The sequence below is a fragment of the Pleurodeles waltl genome, chromosome 7, assembly GCF_031143425.1.
Source record: "Pleurodeles waltl isolate 20211129_DDA chromosome 7, aPleWal1.hap1.20221129, whole genome shotgun sequence".
Classification (NCBI taxonomy): domain Eukaryota; kingdom Metazoa; phylum Chordata; class Amphibia; order Caudata; family Salamandridae; genus Pleurodeles; species Pleurodeles waltl.
The window spans coordinates 11,185,793-11,202,269 of NC_090446.1; the positions used below are offsets into that span (position 1 = coordinate 11,185,793).

General features: G+C 49.5%; 17 non-coding genes across 17 annotated transcripts; all 17 read left to right on the forward strand.

Moving 5' to 3' along the window:
• The first annotated feature begins 1,077 nt into the window (after positions 1-1,077).
• Positions 1,078-1,159, forward strand: TRNAS-AGA (transfer RNA serine (anticodon AGA)). Its single transcript has one exon. It is a non-coding gene; the product is annotated as a tRNA-Ser (tRNA).
• Positions 1,160-1,381: 222 nt separating this feature from the next.
• TRNAS-UGA (transfer RNA serine (anticodon UGA)) lies at positions 1,382-1,463 on the forward strand. Its single transcript has one exon. It is a non-coding gene; the product is annotated as a tRNA-Ser (tRNA).
• A 570-nt stretch (positions 1,464-2,033) lies between these two features.
• Positions 2,034-2,115, forward strand: TRNAS-CGA (transfer RNA serine (anticodon CGA)). Its single transcript has one exon. It is a non-coding gene; the product is annotated as a tRNA-Ser (tRNA).
• A 1,852-nt stretch (positions 2,116-3,967) lies between these two features.
• On the forward strand, positions 3,968-4,049 carry TRNAS-AGA (transfer RNA serine (anticodon AGA)). Its single transcript has one exon. It is a non-coding gene; the product is annotated as a tRNA-Ser (tRNA).
• Positions 4,050-4,271: 222 nt separating this feature from the next.
• Positions 4,272-4,353, forward strand: TRNAS-UGA (transfer RNA serine (anticodon UGA)). The gene has a single exon. It is a non-coding gene; the product is annotated as a tRNA-Ser (tRNA).
• A 570-nt stretch (positions 4,354-4,923) lies between these two features.
• On the forward strand, positions 4,924-5,005 carry TRNAS-UGA (transfer RNA serine (anticodon UGA)). The gene has a single exon. It is a non-coding gene; the product is annotated as a tRNA-Ser (tRNA).
• A 1,862-nt stretch (positions 5,006-6,867) lies between these two features.
• On the forward strand, positions 6,868-6,949 carry TRNAS-AGA (transfer RNA serine (anticodon AGA)). The gene has a single exon. It is a non-coding gene; the product is annotated as a tRNA-Ser (tRNA).
• A 222-nt stretch (positions 6,950-7,171) lies between these two features.
• On the forward strand, positions 7,172-7,253 carry TRNAS-UGA (transfer RNA serine (anticodon UGA)). The gene has a single exon. It is a non-coding gene; the product is annotated as a tRNA-Ser (tRNA).
• A 570-nt stretch (positions 7,254-7,823) lies between these two features.
• TRNAS-CGA (transfer RNA serine (anticodon CGA)) lies at positions 7,824-7,905 on the forward strand. Its single transcript has one exon. It is a non-coding gene; the product is annotated as a tRNA-Ser (tRNA).
• A 1,852-nt stretch (positions 7,906-9,757) lies between these two features.
• TRNAS-AGA (transfer RNA serine (anticodon AGA)) lies at positions 9,758-9,839 on the forward strand. Its single transcript has one exon. It is a non-coding gene; the product is annotated as a tRNA-Ser (tRNA).
• A 222-nt stretch (positions 9,840-10,061) lies between these two features.
• On the forward strand, positions 10,062-10,143 carry TRNAS-UGA (transfer RNA serine (anticodon UGA)). Its single transcript has one exon. It is a non-coding gene; the product is annotated as a tRNA-Ser (tRNA).
• A 570-nt stretch (positions 10,144-10,713) lies between these two features.
• Positions 10,714-10,795, forward strand: TRNAS-CGA (transfer RNA serine (anticodon CGA)). Its single transcript has one exon. It is a non-coding gene; the product is annotated as a tRNA-Ser (tRNA).
• A 1,852-nt stretch (positions 10,796-12,647) lies between these two features.
• On the forward strand, positions 12,648-12,729 carry TRNAS-AGA (transfer RNA serine (anticodon AGA)). Its single transcript has one exon. It is a non-coding gene; the product is annotated as a tRNA-Ser (tRNA).
• Positions 12,730-12,951: 222 nt separating this feature from the next.
• Positions 12,952-13,033, forward strand: TRNAS-UGA (transfer RNA serine (anticodon UGA)). Its single transcript has one exon. It is a non-coding gene; the product is annotated as a tRNA-Ser (tRNA).
• A 570-nt stretch (positions 13,034-13,603) lies between these two features.
• Positions 13,604-13,685, forward strand: TRNAS-CGA (transfer RNA serine (anticodon CGA)). Its single transcript has one exon. It is a non-coding gene; the product is annotated as a tRNA-Ser (tRNA).
• A 1,852-nt stretch (positions 13,686-15,537) lies between these two features.
• On the forward strand, positions 15,538-15,619 carry TRNAS-AGA (transfer RNA serine (anticodon AGA)). Its single transcript has one exon. It is a non-coding gene; the product is annotated as a tRNA-Ser (tRNA).
• Positions 15,620-15,841: 222 nt separating this feature from the next.
• Positions 15,842-15,923, forward strand: TRNAS-UGA (transfer RNA serine (anticodon UGA)). Its single transcript has one exon. It is a non-coding gene; the product is annotated as a tRNA-Ser (tRNA).
• The last annotated feature ends 554 nt before the right edge of the window (positions 15,924-16,477 follow it).

Sequence of the window (16,477 nt, forward strand, 5' to 3'; positions counted from 1 at the left end):
ACTCACCTATTAAGTAATGTGGCTAGAATATCAAGACAGAAAGAGGAGCAGGGCCTGACAGCCTTTCAAAGGCTCAACTGAGGTGCTGGGCTGACGGCTGGGATCACCAAAGCCTGGGATGACTCCAATATGGAAGCAGAAGCCTTAGGGCAAACAAAGGTCAGCAGTTGATGTGCTGTAAAGAAGAAGGGCTGCAGAGGGCCTCAGCAAAGCCTTCGGAATACTTGTGGATTGGCAGGAGTGCCTATATTTGTTTTTTGAGAAGCACCTTGCCAGTGCAAAGGATTGCTGAGGAAGAGGAAGGAGCAGAGCGGAATGACTGGAGCCAGTGAGGTTGCCTGTGAAGACATGAAGGGCTATGTTGAAAGGGGCACCGCTTGCAGAGCCAAGTAGTCGTTACCAAGTGGTTAAGGCGATGGACTAGATATCATTTGGTGTCTCCACGAGTATGTTCAAATCCTGCCGACTACGTCAGATGACATTTTTGGGATTCCTCTTCAGGGCCTCCTGCGTGGGAGAACAAGGGAGCAGCCTCTATGCAAAGCAGTCAGTAAAACAGAATATGAAGCAAAGACCATTAAAGCCACAGAAGAAAGATATGAACCCAGGCCAAATGCATCCTGCTCCCCCTCCCTCACCTGTCAGGCACTAGTCTGCAGAGAAACTGAACACGCCCACTCTCCTCCAAGGAGAATTCAGCTCAGGAAACGCCTAGCCACAGGCCCTAGATTGGACGAGGCACTTCTTTTCATACCTGTAAAGACCAACCCGTCTCTCTGTGGAGTCCATTCATGGCCTCCAAGACAGAAGTTTTGCCATGGTGCCTATCGTGGCTGCCATCTCCCTGACGTTAAAGCTACCACCTCTTCCGGCCTGATTTTTTTCCCCCGTCTCAAAACATGAACATACAAGGAGTGCTAATTTCACATGCATACCTGCTTTTAGCTTGAGACGCTTTAGAAAGTCTTCTGTGGAATAGGAATGATGTATAGGAGAGCAGGGAAAATGGTCCAGTGAACGGAAAGAAAAAAGACTACGGATGGAGGTAAAGTGCCCTGTTGAGATTCACTTGTGTGGGTAGTTGTGGCCGAGTGGTTAAGGCGATGGACTAGAAATCCATTGGGGTATCCCCGCGCAGGTTCGAATCCTGCCAACTACGCTGTCCCTTTTGTGAACAGTATTTTCCCATAATTCTTTGAAATACCTTCTGGCATAAATGCGGGCTCCAAAAGCAGGACTAATAGGGTCAGCGGCCTGGGAGGGCTCAAACTTTTGCCATTGTGGCCTTCCTCTCTAGAAAAGGACTGCTTCTGTCCAGAGGCTAGACCGCCAGCAGAAATAGAAACGAGCTACGTTGAAAATGGACCATAGCTTTAAGCAAGTAGTCGTGGCCGAGTGGTTAAGGCGATGGACTTGAAATCCATTGGGGTCTCCCCGCGTAGGTTCAAATCCTGCCGACTACGTGCTACTTCACCTTTGGTGATATTTTATACTTCATATTAAATGGCATCTGCACAAGCAGGCCGAATATAGCTATCACTCTCAATAGAGCTAAGGAAGGCGAAACACTGGGCAGGGAATGGGATCAAAAGAGTGGCCGGAGAAGGCATGAGACTACCTGTCTGGCACTCCTGCCACTTGTGCACCCCAGCTGTCGAGAAGACACATGTCGAGTAATAGCCAAGGAGATTGGGAAAGAACTTCAGTTATCATCTCGCCAGTAAGTTCCATCTGAGGTATCAGATGCATGAAGGAAGTAGCCTTATTGGGGCGTCTGACAGTGTCATTATTTTCCTAAAGTGTCATAACTACATTCTTTTACAACCTCCTTTTTGCTTTTCTCTGGCCAGGAACATGAACTTTATAATAGTGCCTTTGAGTCACGTCAGTATGCAGGTATGGACCGAGTGTATTTTTTGCAGTAGAACGGATAGGCAAAGATGGGAAGGCAGTGGAGCAGAGTGAACTGAGGGAAAGAAAAAGACTGCTGTGAGAGTGAGAACCTCAGCTTAAGTGGCAGCCACCCCTCGTGAGTAGTCGTGGCCGAGTGGTTAAGGCGATGGACTCGAAATCCATTGGGGTGTCCCCGCGCAGGTTCAAATCCTGCCGACTACGTCGGTGCTCTTTCACAATGATGTGTTAGGTTTTTCCTTGGATGCCTCCTTTCCCAGGAATAAGCATGTATTATTCAACAACGTTGAGAGCACAGGTAAAACAAAGACAAGAATGTGAAACAATGCACTGTGCAATGCCAGCATGAAAACTCTCAAGGAGTACGCTGCCCAGGCCTACAGCTTCTCAGACACTGTATCTGTCTATTTTGGGGAGCTGCAGAGAAGCCTTGCCTGTGCTTTTCGAGCCTGCTGTCTGGGGTGAGTGCCTGGATAAATTGTTGTTGGGAAGGACAAGGCAGCTAGCTCCTCTACAGGGGTCAATTTAGGAGGTTGGTGGGAAGCACAGGAAGGGGCAGGAAGGAAGCTCTCTGCTGTTGCTTCTCGGCCTAGGCAGAGCTGCAGGTGTGGTTAAAAAGGATTGGCGTTTGGCCAGGTCCCAGACCACAGTGCAACCTAGGGCAACAAGAGAGGTGAGGCTACTGAGGCCCTTACCCTGAGCCTTCTGACCCCACCGCCCCTTTGGCCCCGATCGGCCAAAACCTCTCTATAAGGGCTAAAGGTGATTATTATATATGCCTGAGTAACTTAGGGTCCCTCGCATAAATGGACTCCTGCTGAAGGAGCTCGCCTTTGCTTTGGGACTGGCCCAACACGGCCTTGCTCTCCTCAACAAACCTGCCACCAGCCAGGAGGCTGAATGGCTTGCAGAAGGACACTCCCAGGTATGCCCAAGCACTTCATTTGCATAGAGACTACCCTCTCTTGGGCCCGCCTCCACTCACCTATTAAGTAATGTGGCTAGAATATCAAGACAGAAAGAGGAGCAGGGCCTGACAGCCTTTCAAAGGCTCAACTGAGGTGCTGGGCTGACGGCTGGGATCACCAAAGCCTGGGATGACTCCAATATGGAAGCAGAAGCCTTAGGGCAAACAAAGGTCAGCAGTTGATGTGCTGTAAAGAAGAAGGGCTGCAGAGGGCCTCAGCAAAGCCTTCGGAATACTTGTGGATTGGCAGGAGTGCCTATATTTGTTTTTTGAGAAGCACCTTGCCAGTGCAAAGGATTGCTGAGGAAGAGGAAGGAGCAGAGCGGAATGACTGGAGCCAGTGAGGTTGCCTGTGAAGACATGAAGGGCTATGTTGAAAGGGGCACCGCTTGCAGAGCCAAGTAGTCGTTACCAAGTGGTTAAGGCGATGGACTAGATATCATTTGGCGTCTCCACGAGTATGTTCAAATCCTGCCGACTACGTCAGATGACATTTTTGGGATTCCTCTTCAGGGCCTCCTGCGTGGGAGAACAAGGGAGCAGCCTCTATGCAAAGCAGTCAGTAAAACAGAATATGAAGCAAAGACCATTAAAGCCACAGAAGAAAGATATGAACCCAGGCCAAATGCATCCTGCTCCCCCTCCCTCACCTGTCAGGCACTAGTCTGCAGAGAAACTGAACACGCCCACTCTCCTCCAAGGAGAATTCAGCTCAGGAAACGCCTAGCCACAGGCCCTAGATTGGACGAGGCACTTCTTTTCATACCTGTAAAGACCAACCCGTCTCTCTGTGGAGTCCATTCATGGCCTCCAAGACAGAAGTTTTGCCATGGTGCCTATCGTGGCTGCCATCTCCCTGACGTTAAAGCTACCACCTCTTCCGGCCTGATTTTTTTCCCCCGTCTCAAAACATGAACATACAAGGAGTGCTAATTTCACATGCATGCCTGATTTTAGCTTGAGACGCTTTAGAAAGTCTTCTGTGGAATAGGAATGATGTATAGGAGAGCAGGGAAAATGGTCCAGTGAACGGAAAGAAAAAAGACTACGGATGGAGGTAAAGTGCCCTGTTGAGATTCACTTGTGTGGGTAGTTGTGGCCGAGTGGTTAAGGCGATGGACTAGAAATCCATTGGGGTATCCCCGCGCAGGTTCGAATCCTGCCAACTACGCTGTCCCTTTTGTGAACAGTATTTTCCCATAATTCTTTGAAATACCTTCTGGCATAAATGCGGGCTCCAAAAGCAGGACTAATAGGGTCAGCGGCCTGGGAGGGCTCAAACTTTTGCCATTGTGGCCTTCCTCTCTAGAAAAGGACTGCTTCTGTCCAGAGGCTAGACCGCCAGCAGAAATAGAAACGAGCTACGTTGAAAATGGACCATAGCTTTAAGCAAGTAGTCGTGGCCGAGTGGTTAAGGCGATGGACTTGAAATCCATTGGGGTCTCCCCGCGTAGGTTCAAATCCTGCCGACTACGTGCTACTTCACCTTTGGTGATATTTTATACTTCATATTAAATGGCATCTGCACAAGCAGGCCGAATATAGCTATCACTCTCAATAGAGCTAAGGAAGGCGAAACACTGGGCAGGGAATGGGATCAAAAGAGTGGCCGGAGAAGGCATGAGACTACCTGTCTGGCACTCCTGCCACTTGTGCACCCCAGCTGTCGAGAAGACACATGTCGAGTAATAGCCAAGGAGATTGGGAAAGAACTTCAGTTATCATCTCGCCAGTAAGTTCCATCTGAGGTATCAGATGCATGAAGGAAGTAGCCTTATTGGGGCGTCTGACAGTGTCATTATTTTCCTAAAGTGTCATAACTGCATTCTTTTACAACCTCCTTTTTGCTTTTCTCTGGCCAGGAACATGAACTTTATAATAGTGCCTTTGAGTCACGTCAGTATGCAGGTATGGACCGAGTGTATTTTTTGCAGTAGAACGGATAGGCAAAGATGGGAAGGCAGTGGAGCAGAGTGAACTGAGGGAAAGAAAAAGACTGCTGTGAGAGTGAGAACCTCAGCTTAAGTGGCAGCCACCCCTCGTGAGTAGTCGTGGCCGAGTGGTTAAGGCGATGGACTTGAAATCCATTGGGGTGTCCCCGCGCAGGTTCAAATCCTGCCGACTACGTCGGTGCTCTTTCACAATGATGTGTTAGGTTTTTCCTTGGATGCCTCCTTTCCCAGGAATAAGCATGTATTATTCAACAACGTTGAGAGCACAGGTAAAACAAAGACAAGAATGTGAAACAATGCACTGTGCAATGCCAGCATGAAAACTCTCAAGGAGTACGCTGCCCAGGCCTACAGCTTCTCAGACACTGTGTCTGTCTATTTTGGGGAGCTGCAGAGAAGCCTTGCCTGTGCTTTTCGAGCCTGCTGTCTGGGGTGAGTGCCTGGATAAATTGTTGTTGGGAAGGACAAGGCAGCTAGCTCCTCTACAGGGGTCAATTTAGGAGGTTGGTGGGAAGCACAGGAAGGGGCAGGAAGGAAGCTCTCTGCTGTTGCTTCTCGGCCTAGGCAGAGCTGCAGGTGTGGTTAAAAAGGATTGGCGTTTGGCCAGGTCCCAGACCACAGTGCAACCTAGGGCAACAAGAGAGGTGAGGCTACTGAGGCCCTTACCCTGAGCCTTCTGACCCCACCGCCCCTTTGGCCCCGATCGGCCACGATCGGCCAAAACCTCTCTATAAGGGCTAAAGGTGATTATTATATATGCCTGAGTAACTTAGGGTCCCTCGCATAAATGGACTCCTGCTGAAGGAGCTCGCCTTTGCTTTGGGACTGGCCCAACACGGCCTTGCTCTCCTCAACAAACCTGCCACCAGCCAGGAGGCTGAATGGCTTGCAGAAGGACACTCCCAGGTATGCCCAAGCACTTCATTTGCATAGAGACTACCCTCTCTTGGGCCCGCCTCCACTCACCTATTAAGTAATGTGGCTAGAATATCAAGACAGAAAGAGGAGCAGGGCCTGACAGCCTTTCAAAGGCTCAACTGAGGTGCTGGGCTGACGGCTGGGATCACCAAAGCCTGGGATGACTCCAATATGGAAGCAGAAGCCTTAGGGCAAACAAAGGTCAGCAGTTGATGTGCTGTAAAGAAGAAGGGCTGCAGAGGGCCTCAGCAAAGCCTTCGGAATACTTGTGGATTGGCAGGAGTGCCTATATTTGTTTTTTGAGAAGCACCTTGCCAGTGCAAAGGATTGCTGAGGAAGAGGAAGGAGCAGAGCGGAATGACTGGAGCCAGTGAGGTTGCCTGTGAAGACATGAAGGGCTATGTTGAAAGGGGCACCGCTTGCAGAGCCAAGTAGTCGTTACCAAGTGGTTAAGGCGATGGACTAGATATCATTTGGCGTCTCCACGAGTATGTTCAAATCCTGCCGACTACGTCAGATGACATTTTTGGGATTCCTCTTCAGGGCCTCCTGCGTGGGAGAACAAGGGAGCAGCCTCTATGCAAAGCAGTCAGTAAAACAGAATATGAAGCAAAGACCATTAAAGCCACAGAAGAAAGATATGAACCCAGGCCAAATGCATCCTGCTCCCCCTCCCTCACCTGTCAGGCACTAGTCTGCAGAGAAACTGAACACGCCCACTCTCCTCCAAGGAGAATTCAGCTCAGGAAACGCCTAGCCACAGGCCCTAGATTGGACGAGGCACTTCTTTTCATACCTGTAAAGACCAACCCGTCTCTCTGTGGAGTCCATTCATGGCCTCCAAGACAGAAGTTTTGCCATGGTGCCTATCGTGGCTGCCATCTCCCTGACGTTAAAGCTACCACCTCTTCCGGCCTGATTTTTTTCCCCCGTCTCAAAACATGAACATACAAGGAGTGCTAATTTCACATGCATGCCTGCTTTTAGCTTGAGACGCTTTAGAAAGTCTTCTGTGGAATAGGAATGATGTATAGGAGAGCAGGGAAAATGGTCCAGTGAACGGAAAGAAAAAAGACTACGGATGGAGGTAAAGTGCCCTGTTGAGATTCACTTGTGTGGGTAGTTGTGGCCGAGTGGTTAAGGCGATGGACTAGAAATCCATTGGGGTATCCCCGCGCAGGTTCGAATCCTGCCAACTACGCTGTCCCTTTTGTGAACAGTATTTTCCCATAATTCTTTGAAATACCTTCTGGCATAAATGCGGGCTCCAAAAGCAGGACTAATAGGGTCAGCGGCCTGGGAGGGCTCAAACTTTTGCCATTGTGGCCTTCCTCTCTAGAAAAGGACTGCTTCTGTCCAGAGGCTAGACCGCTAGCAGAAATAGAAACGAGCTACGTTGAAAATGGACCATAGCTTTAAGCAAGTAGTCGTGGCCGAGTGGTTAAGGCGATGGACTTGAAATCCATTGGGGTCTCCCCGCGTAGGTTCAAATGCTGCCGACTACGTGCTACTTCACCTTTGGTGATATTTTATACTTCATATTAAATGGCATCTGCACAAGCAGGCCGAATATAGCTATCACTCTCAATAGAGCTAAGGAAGGCGAAACACTGGGCAGGGAATGGGATCAAAAGAGTGGCCGGAGAAGGCATGAGACTACCTGTCTGGCACTCCTGCCACTTGTGCACCCCAGCTGTCGAGAAGACACATGTCGAGTAATAGCCAAGGAGATTGGGAAAGAACTTCAGTTATCATCTCGCCAGTAAGTTCCATCTGAGGTATCAGATGCATGAAGGAAGTAGCCTTATTGGGGCGTCTGACAGTGTCATTATTTTCCTAAAGTGTCATAACTGCATTCTTTTACAACCTCCTTTTTGCTTTTCTCTGGCCAGGAACATGAACTTTATAATAGTGCCTTTGAGTCACGTCAGTATGCAGGTATGGACCGAGTGTATTTTTTGCAGTAGAACGGATAGGCAAAGATGGGAAGGCAGTGGAGCAGAGTGAACTGAGGGAAAGAAAAAGACTGCTGTGAGAGTGAGAACCTCAGCTTAAGTGGCAGCCACCCCTCGTGAGTAGTCGTGGCCGAGTGGTTAAGGCGATGGACTCGAAATCCATTGGGGTGTCCCCGCGCAGGTTCAAATCCTGCCGACTACGTCGGTGCTCTTTCACAATGATGTGTTAGGTTTTTCCTTGGATGCCTCCTTTCCCAGGAATAAGCATGTATTATTCAACAACGTTGAGAGCACAGGTAAAACAAAGACAAGAATGTGAAACAATGCACTGTGCAATGCCAGCATGAAAACTCTCAAGGAGTACGCTGCCCAGGCCTACAGCTTCTCAGACACTGTATCTGTCTATTTTGGGGAGCTGCAGAGAAGCCTTGCCTGTGCTTTTCGAGCCTGCTGTCTGGGGTGAGTGCCTGGATAAATTGTTGTTGGGAAGGACAAGGCAGCTAGCTCCTCTACAGGGGTCAATTTAGGAGGTTGGTGGGAAGCACAGGAAGGGGCAGGAAGGAAGCTCTCTGCTGTTGCTTCTCGGCCTAGGCAGAGCTGCAGGTGTGGTTAAAAAGGATTGGCGTTTGGCCAGGTCCCAGACCACAGTGCAACCTAGGGCAACAAGAGAGGTGAGGCTACTGAGGCCCTTACCCTGAGCCTTCTGACCCCACCGCCCCTTTGGCCCCGATCGGCCAAAACCTCTCTATAAGGGCTAAAGGTGATTATTATATATGCCTGAGTAACTTAGGGTCCCTCGCATAAATGGACTCCTGCTGAAGGAGCTCGCCTTTGCTTTGGGACTGGCCCAACACGGCCTTGCTCTCCTCAACAAACCTGCCACCAGCCAGGAGGCTGAATGGCTTGCAGAAGGACACTCCCAGGTATGCCCAAGCACTTCATTTGCATAGAGACTACCCTCTCTTGGGCCCGCCTCCACTCACCTATTAAGTAATGTGGCTAGAATATCAAGACAGAAAGAGGAGCAGGGCCTGACAGCCTTTCAAAGGCTCAACTGAGGTGCTGGGCTGACGGCTGGGATCACCAAAGCCTGGGATGACTCCAATATGGAAGCAGAAGCCTTAGGGCAAACAAAGGTCAGCAGTTGATGTGCTGTAAAGAAGAAGGGCTGCAGAGGGCCTCAGCAAAGCCTTCGGAATACTTGTGGATTGGCAGGAGTGCCTATATTTGTTTTTTGAGAAGCACCTTGCCAGTGCAAAGGATTGCTGAGGAAGAGGAAGGAGCAGAGCGGAATGACTGGAGCCAGTGAGGTTGCCTGTGAAGACATGAAGGGCTATGTTGAAAGGGGCACCGCTTGCAGAGCCAAGTAGTCGTTACCAAGTGGTTAAGGCGATGGACTAGATATCATTTGGCGTCTCCACGAGTATGTTCAAATCCTGCCGACTACGTCAGATGACATTTTTGGGATTCCTCTTCAGGGCCTCCTGCGTGGGAGAACAAGGGAGCAGCCTCTATGCAAAGCAGTCAGTAAAACAGAATATGAAGCAAAGACCATTAAAGCCACAGAAGAAAGATATGAACCCAGGCCAAATGCATCCTGCTCCCCCTCCCTCACCTGTCAGGCACTAGTCTGCAGAGAAACTGAACACGCCCACTCTCCTCCAAGGAGAATTCAGCTCAGGAAACGCCTAGCCACAGGCCCTAGATTGGACGAGGCACTTCTTTTCATACCTGTAAAGACCAACCCGTCTCTCTGTGGAGTCCATTCATGGCCTCCAAGACAGAAGTTTTGCCATGGTGCCTATCGTGGCTGCCATCTCCCTGACGTTAAAGCTACCACCTCTTCCGGCCTGATTTTTTTCCCCCGTCTCAAAACATGAACATACAAGGAGTGCTAATTTCACATGCATGCCTGCTTTTAGCTTGAGACGCTTTAGAAAGTCTTCTGTGGAATAGGAATGATGTATAGGAGAGCAGGGAAAATGGTCCAGTGAACGGAAAGAAAAAAGACTACGGATGGAGGTAAAGTGCCCTGTTGAGATTCACTTGTGTGGGTAGTTGTGGCCGAGTGGTTAAGGCGATGGACTAGAAATCCATTGGGGTATCCCCGCGCAGGTTCGAATCCTGCCAACTACGCTGTCCCTTTTGTGAACAGTATTTTCCCATAATTCTTTGAAATACCTTCTGGCATAAATGCGGGCTCCAAAAGCAGGACTAATAGGGTCAGCGGCCTGGGAGGGCTCAAACTTTTGCCATTGTGGCCTTCCTCTCTAGAAAAGGACTGCTTCTGTCCAGAGGCTAGACCGCCAGCAGAAATAGAAACGAGCTACGTTGAAAATGGACCATAGCTTTAAGCAAGTAGTCGTGGCCGAGTGGTTAAGGCGATGGACTTGAAATCCATTGGGGTCTCCCCGCGTAGGTTCAAATGCTGCCGACTACGTGCTACTTCACCTTTGGTGATATTTTATACTTCATATTAAATGGCATCTGCACAAGCAGGCCGAATATAGCTATCACTCTCAATAGAGCTAAGGAAGGCGAAACACTGGGCAGGGAATGGGATCAAAAGAGTGGCCGGAGAAGGCATGAGACTACCTGTCTGGCACTCCTGCCACTTGTGCACCCCAGCTGTCGAGAAGACACATGTCGAGTAATAGCCAAGGAGATTGGGAAAGAACTTCAGTTATCATCTCGCCAGTAAGTTCCATCTGAGGTATCAGATGCATGAAGGAAGTAGCCTTATTGGGGCGTCTGACAGTGTCATTATTTTCCTAAAGTGTCATAACTGCATTCTTTTACAACCTCCTTTTTGCTTTTCTCTGGCCAGGAACATGAACTTTATAATAGTGCCTTTGAGTCACGTCAGTATGCAGGTATGGACCGAGTGTATTTTTTGCAGTAGAACGGATAGGCAAAGATGGGAAGGCAGTGGAGCAGAGTGAACTGAGGGAAAGAAAAAGACTGCTGTGAGAGTGAGAACCTCAGCTTAAGTGGCAGCCACCCCTCGTGAGTAGTCGTGGCCGAGTGGTTAAGGCGATGGACTCGAAATCCATTGGGGTGTCCCCGCGCAGGTTCAAATCCTGCCGACTACGTCGGTGCTCTTTCACAATGATGTGTTAGGTTTTTCCTTGGATGCCTCCTTTCCCAGGAATAAGCATGTATTATTCAACAACGTTGAGAGCACAGGTAAAACAAAGACAAGAATGTGAAACAATGCACTGTGCAATGCCAGCATGAAAACTCTCAAGGAGTACGCTGCCCAGGCCTACAGCTTCTCAGACACTGTATCTGTCTATTTTGGGGAGCTGCAGAGAAGCCTTGCCTGTGCTTTTCGAGCCTGCTGTCTGGGGTGAGTGCCTGGATAAATTGTTGTTGGGAAGGACAAGGCAGCTAGCTCCTCTACAGGGGTCAATTTAGGAGGTTGGTGGGAAGCACAGGAAGGGGCAGGAAGGAAGCTCTCTGCTGTTGCTTCTCGGCCTAGGCAGAGCTGCAGGTGTGGTTAAAAAGGATTGGCGTTTGGCCAGGTCCCAGACCACAGTGCAACCTAGGGCAACAAGAGAGGTGAGGCTACTGAGGCCCTTACCCTGAGCCTTCTGACCCCACCGCCCCTTTGGCCCCGATCGGCCAAAACCTCTCTATAAGGGCTAAAGGTGATTATTATATATGCCTGAGTAACTTAGGGTCCCTCGCATAAATGGACTCCTGCTGAAGGAGCTCGCCTTTGCTTTGGGACTGGCCCAACACGGCCTTGCTCTCCTCAACAAACCTGCCACCAGCCAGGAGGCTGAATGGCTTGCAGAAGGACACTCCCAGGTATGCCCAAGCACTTCATTTGCATAGAGACTACCCTCTCTTGGGCCCGCCTCCACTCACCTATTAAGTAATGTGGCTAGAATATCAAGACAGAAAGAGGAGCAGGGCCTGACAGCCTTTCAAAGGCTCAACTGAGGTGCTGGGCTGACGGCTGGGATCACCAAAGCCTGGGATGACTCCAATATGGAAGCAGAAGCCTTAGGGCAAACAAAGGTCAGCAGTTGATGTGCTGTAAAGAAGAAGGGCTGCAGAGGGCCTCAGCAAAGCCTTCGGAATACTTGTGGATTGGCAGGAGTGCCTATATTTGTTTTTTGAGAAGCACCTTGCCAGTGCAAAGGATTGCTGAGGAAGAGGAAGGAGCAGAGCGGAATGACTGGAGCCAGTGAGGTTGCCTGTGAAGACATGAAGGGCTATGTTGAAAGGGGCACCGCTTGCAGAGCCAAGTAGTCGTTACCAAGTGGTTAAGGCGATGGACTAGATATCATTTGCCGTCTCCACGAGTATGTTCAAATCCTGCCGACTACGTCAGATGACATTTTTGGGATTCCTCTTCAGGGCCTCCTGCGTGGGAGAACAAGGGAGCAGCCTCTATGCAAAGCAGTCAGTAAAACAGAATATGAAGCAAAGACCATTAAAGCCACAGAAGAAAGATATGAACCCAGGCCAAATGCATCCTGCTCCCCCTCCCTCACCTGTCAGGCACTAGTCTGCAGAGAAACTGAACACGCCCACTCTCCTCCAAGGAGAATTCAGCTCAGGAAACGCCTAGCCACAGGCCCTAGATTGGACGAGGCACTTCTTTTCATACCTGTAAAGACCAACCCGTCTCTCTGTGGAGTCCATTCATGGCCTCCAAGACAGAAGTTTTGCCATGGTGCCTATCGTGGCTGCCATCTCCCTGACGTTAAAGCTACCACCTCTTCCGGCCTGATTTTTTTCCCCCGTCTCAAAACATGAACATACAAGGAGTGCTAATTTCACATGCATGCCTGCTTTTAGCTTGAGACGCTTTAGAAAGTCTTCTGTGGAATAGGAATGATGTATAGGAGAGCAGGGAAAATGGTCCAGTGAACGGAAAGAAAAAAGACTACGGATGGAGGTAAAGTGCCCTGTTGAGATTCACTTGTGTGGGTAGTTGTGGCCGAGTGGTTAAGGCGATGGACTAGAAATCCATTGGGGTATCCCCGCGCAGGTTCGAATCCTGCCAACTACGCTGTCCCTTTTGTGAACAGTATTTTCCCATAATTCTTTGAAATACCTTCTGGCATAAATGCGGGCTCCAAAAGCAGGACTAATAGGGTCAGCGGCCTGGGAGGGCTCAAACTTTTGCCATTGTGGCCTTCCTCTCTAGAAAAGGACTGCTTCTGTCCAGAGGCTAGACCGCCAGCAGAAATAGAAACGAGCTACGTTGAAAATGGACCATAGCTTTAAGCAAGTAGTCGTGGCCGAGTGGTTAAGGCGATGGACTTGAAATCCATTGGGGTCTCCCCGCGTAGGTTCAAATCCTGCCGACTACGTGCTACTTCACCTTTGGTGATATTTTATACTTCATATTAAATGGCATCTGCACAAGCAGGCCGAATATAGCTATCACTCTCAATAGAGCTAAGGAAGGCGAAACACTGGGCAGGGAATGGGATCAAAAGAGTGGCCGGAGAAGGCATGAGACTACCTGTCTGGCACTCCTGCCACTTGTGCACCCCAGCTGTCGAGAAGACACATGTCGAGTAATAGCCAAGGAGATTGGGAAAGAACTTCAGTTATCATCTCGCCAGTAAGTTCCATCTGAGGTATCAGATGCATGAAGGAAGTAGCCTTATTGGGGCGTCTGACAGTGTCATTATTTTCCTAAAGTGTCATAACTACATTCTTTTACAACCTCCTTTTTGCTTTTCTCTGGCCAGGAACATGAACTTTATAATAGTGCCTTTGAGTCACGTCAGTATGCAGGTATGGACCGAGTGTATTTTTTGCAGTAGAACGGATAGGCAAAGATGGGAAGGCAGTGGAGCAGAGTGAACTGAGGGAAAGAAAAAGACTGCTGTGAGAGTGAGAACCTCAGCTTAAGTGGCAGCCACCCCTCGTGAGTAGTCGTGGCCGAGTGGTTAAGGCGATGGACTCGAAATCCATTGGGGTGTCCCCGCGCAGGTTCAAATCCTGCCGACTACGTCGGTGCTCTTTCACAATGATGTGTTAGGTTTTTCCTTGGATGCCTCCTTTCCCAGGAATAAGCATGTATTATTCAACAACGTTGAGAGCACAGGTAAAACAAAGACAAGAATGTGAAACAATGCACTGTGCAATGCCAGCATGAAAACTCTCAAGGAGTACGCTGCCCAGGCCTACAGCTTCTCAGACACTGTATCTGTCTATTTTGGGGAGCTGCAGAGAAGCCTTGCCTGTGCTTTTCGAGCCTGCTGTCTGGGGTGAGTGCCTGGATAAATTGTTGTTGGGAAGGACAAGGCAGCTAGCTCCTCTACAGGGGTCAATTTAGGAGGTTGGTGGGAAGCACAGGAAGGGGCAGGAAGGAAGCTCTCTGCTGTTGCTTCTCGGCCTAGGCAGAGCTGCAGGTGTGGTTAAAAAGGATTGGCGTTTGGCCAGGTCCCAGACCACAGTGCAACCTAGGGCAACAAGAGAGGTGAGGCTACTGAGGCCCTTACCCTGAGCCTTCTGACCCCACCGCCCCTTTGGCCCCGATCGGCCAAAACCTCTCTATAAGGGCTAAAGGTGATTATTATATATGCCTGAGTAACTTAGGGTCCCTCGCATAAATGGACTCCTGCTGAAGGAGCTCGCCTTTGCTTTGGGACTGGCCCAACACGGCCTTGCTCTCCTCAACAAACCTGCCACCAGCCAGGAGGCTGAATGGCTTGCAGAAGGACACTCCCAGGTATGCCCAAGCACTTCATTTGCATAGAGACTACCCTCTCTTGGGCCCGCCTCCACTCACCTATTAAGTAATGTGGCTAGAATATCAAGACAGAAAGAGGAGCAGGGCCTGACAGCCTTTCAAAGGCTCAACTGAGGTGCTGGGCTGACGGCTGGGATCACCAAAGCCTGGGATGACTCCAATATGGAAGCAGAAGCCTTAGGGCAAACAAAGGTCAGCAGTTGATGTGCTGTAAAGAAGAAGGGCTGCAGAGGGCCTCAGCAAAGCCTTCGGAATACTTGTGGATTGGCAGGAGTGCCTATATTTGTTTTTTGAGAAGCACCTTGCCAGTGCAAAGGATTGCTGAGGAAGAGGAAGGAGCAGAGCGGAATGACTGGAGCCAGTGAGGTTGCCTGTGAAGACATGAAGGGCTATGTTGAAAGGGGCACCGCTTGCAGAGCCAAGTAGTCGTTACCAAGTGGTTAAGGCGATGGACTAGATATCATTTGGCGTCTCCACGAGTATGTTCAAATCCTGCCGACTACGTCAGATGACATTTTTGGGATTCCTCTTCAGGGCCTCCTGCGTGGGAGAACAAGGGAGCAGCCTCTATGCAAAGCAGTCAGTAAAACAGAATATGAAGCAAAGACCATTAAAGCCACAGAAGAAAGATATGAACCCAGGCCAAATGCATCCTGCTCCCCCTCCCTCACCTGTCAGGCACTAGTCTGCAGAGAAACTGAACACGCCCACTCTCCTCCAAGGAGAATTCAGCTCAGGAAACGCCTAGCCACAGGCCCTAGATTGGACGAGGCACTTCTTTTCATACCTGTAAAGACCAACCCGTCTCTCTGTGGAGTCCATTCATGGCCTCCAAGACAGAAGTTTTGCCATGGTGCCTATCGTGGCTGCCATCTCCCTGACGTTAAAGCTACCACCTCTTCCGGCCTGATTTTTTTCCCCCGTCTCAAAACATGAACATACAAGGAGTGCTAATTTCACATGCATGCCTGATTTTAGCTTGAGACGCTTTAGAAAGTCTTCTGTGGAATAGGAATGATGTATAGGAGAGCAGGGAAAATGGTCCAGTGAACGGAAAGAAAAAAGACTACGGATGGAGGTAAAGTGCCCTGTTGAGATTCACTTGTGTGGGTAGTTGTGGCCGAGTGGTTAAGGCGATGGACTAGAAATCCATTGGGGTATCCCCGCGCAGGTTCGAATCCTGCCAACTACGCTGTCCCTTTTGTGAACAGTATTTTCCCATAATTCTTTGAAATACCTTCTGGCATAAATGCGGGCTCCAAAAGCAGGACTAATAGGGTCAGCGGCCTGGGAGGGCTCAAACTTTTGCCATTGTGGCCTTCCTCTCTAGAAAAGGACTGCTTCTGTCCAGAGGCTAGACCGCCAGCAGAAATAGAAACGAGCTACGTTGAAAATGGACCATAGCTTTAAGCAAGTAGTCGTGGCCGAGTGGTTAAGGCGATGGACTTGAAATCCATTGGGGTCTCCCCGCGTAGGTTCAAATCCTGCCGACTACGTGCTACTTCACCTTTGGTGATATTTTATACTTCATATTAAATGGCATCTGCACAAGCAGGCCGAATATAGCTATCACTCTCAATAGAGCTAAGGAAGGCGAAACACTGGGCAGGGAATGGGATCAAAAGAGTGGCCGGAGAAGGCATGAGACTACCTGTCTGGCACTCCTGCCACTTGTGCACCCCAGCTGTCGAGAAGACACATGTCGAGTAATAGCCAAGGAGATTGGGAAAGAACTTCAGTTATCATCTCGCCAGTAAGTTCCATCTGAGGTATCAGATGCATGAAGGAAGTAGCCTTATTGGGGCGTCTGACAGTGTCATTATTTTCCTAAAGTGTCATAACTGCATTCTTTTACAACCTCCTTTTTGCTTTTCTCTGGCCAGGAACATGAACTTTATAATAGTGCCTTTGAGTCACGTCAGTATGCAGGTATGGACCGAGTGTATTTTTTGCAGTAGAACGGATAGGCAAAGATGGGAAGGCAGTGGAGCAGAGTGAACTGAGGGAAAGAAAAAGACTGCTGTGAGAGTGAGAACCTCAGCTTAAGTGG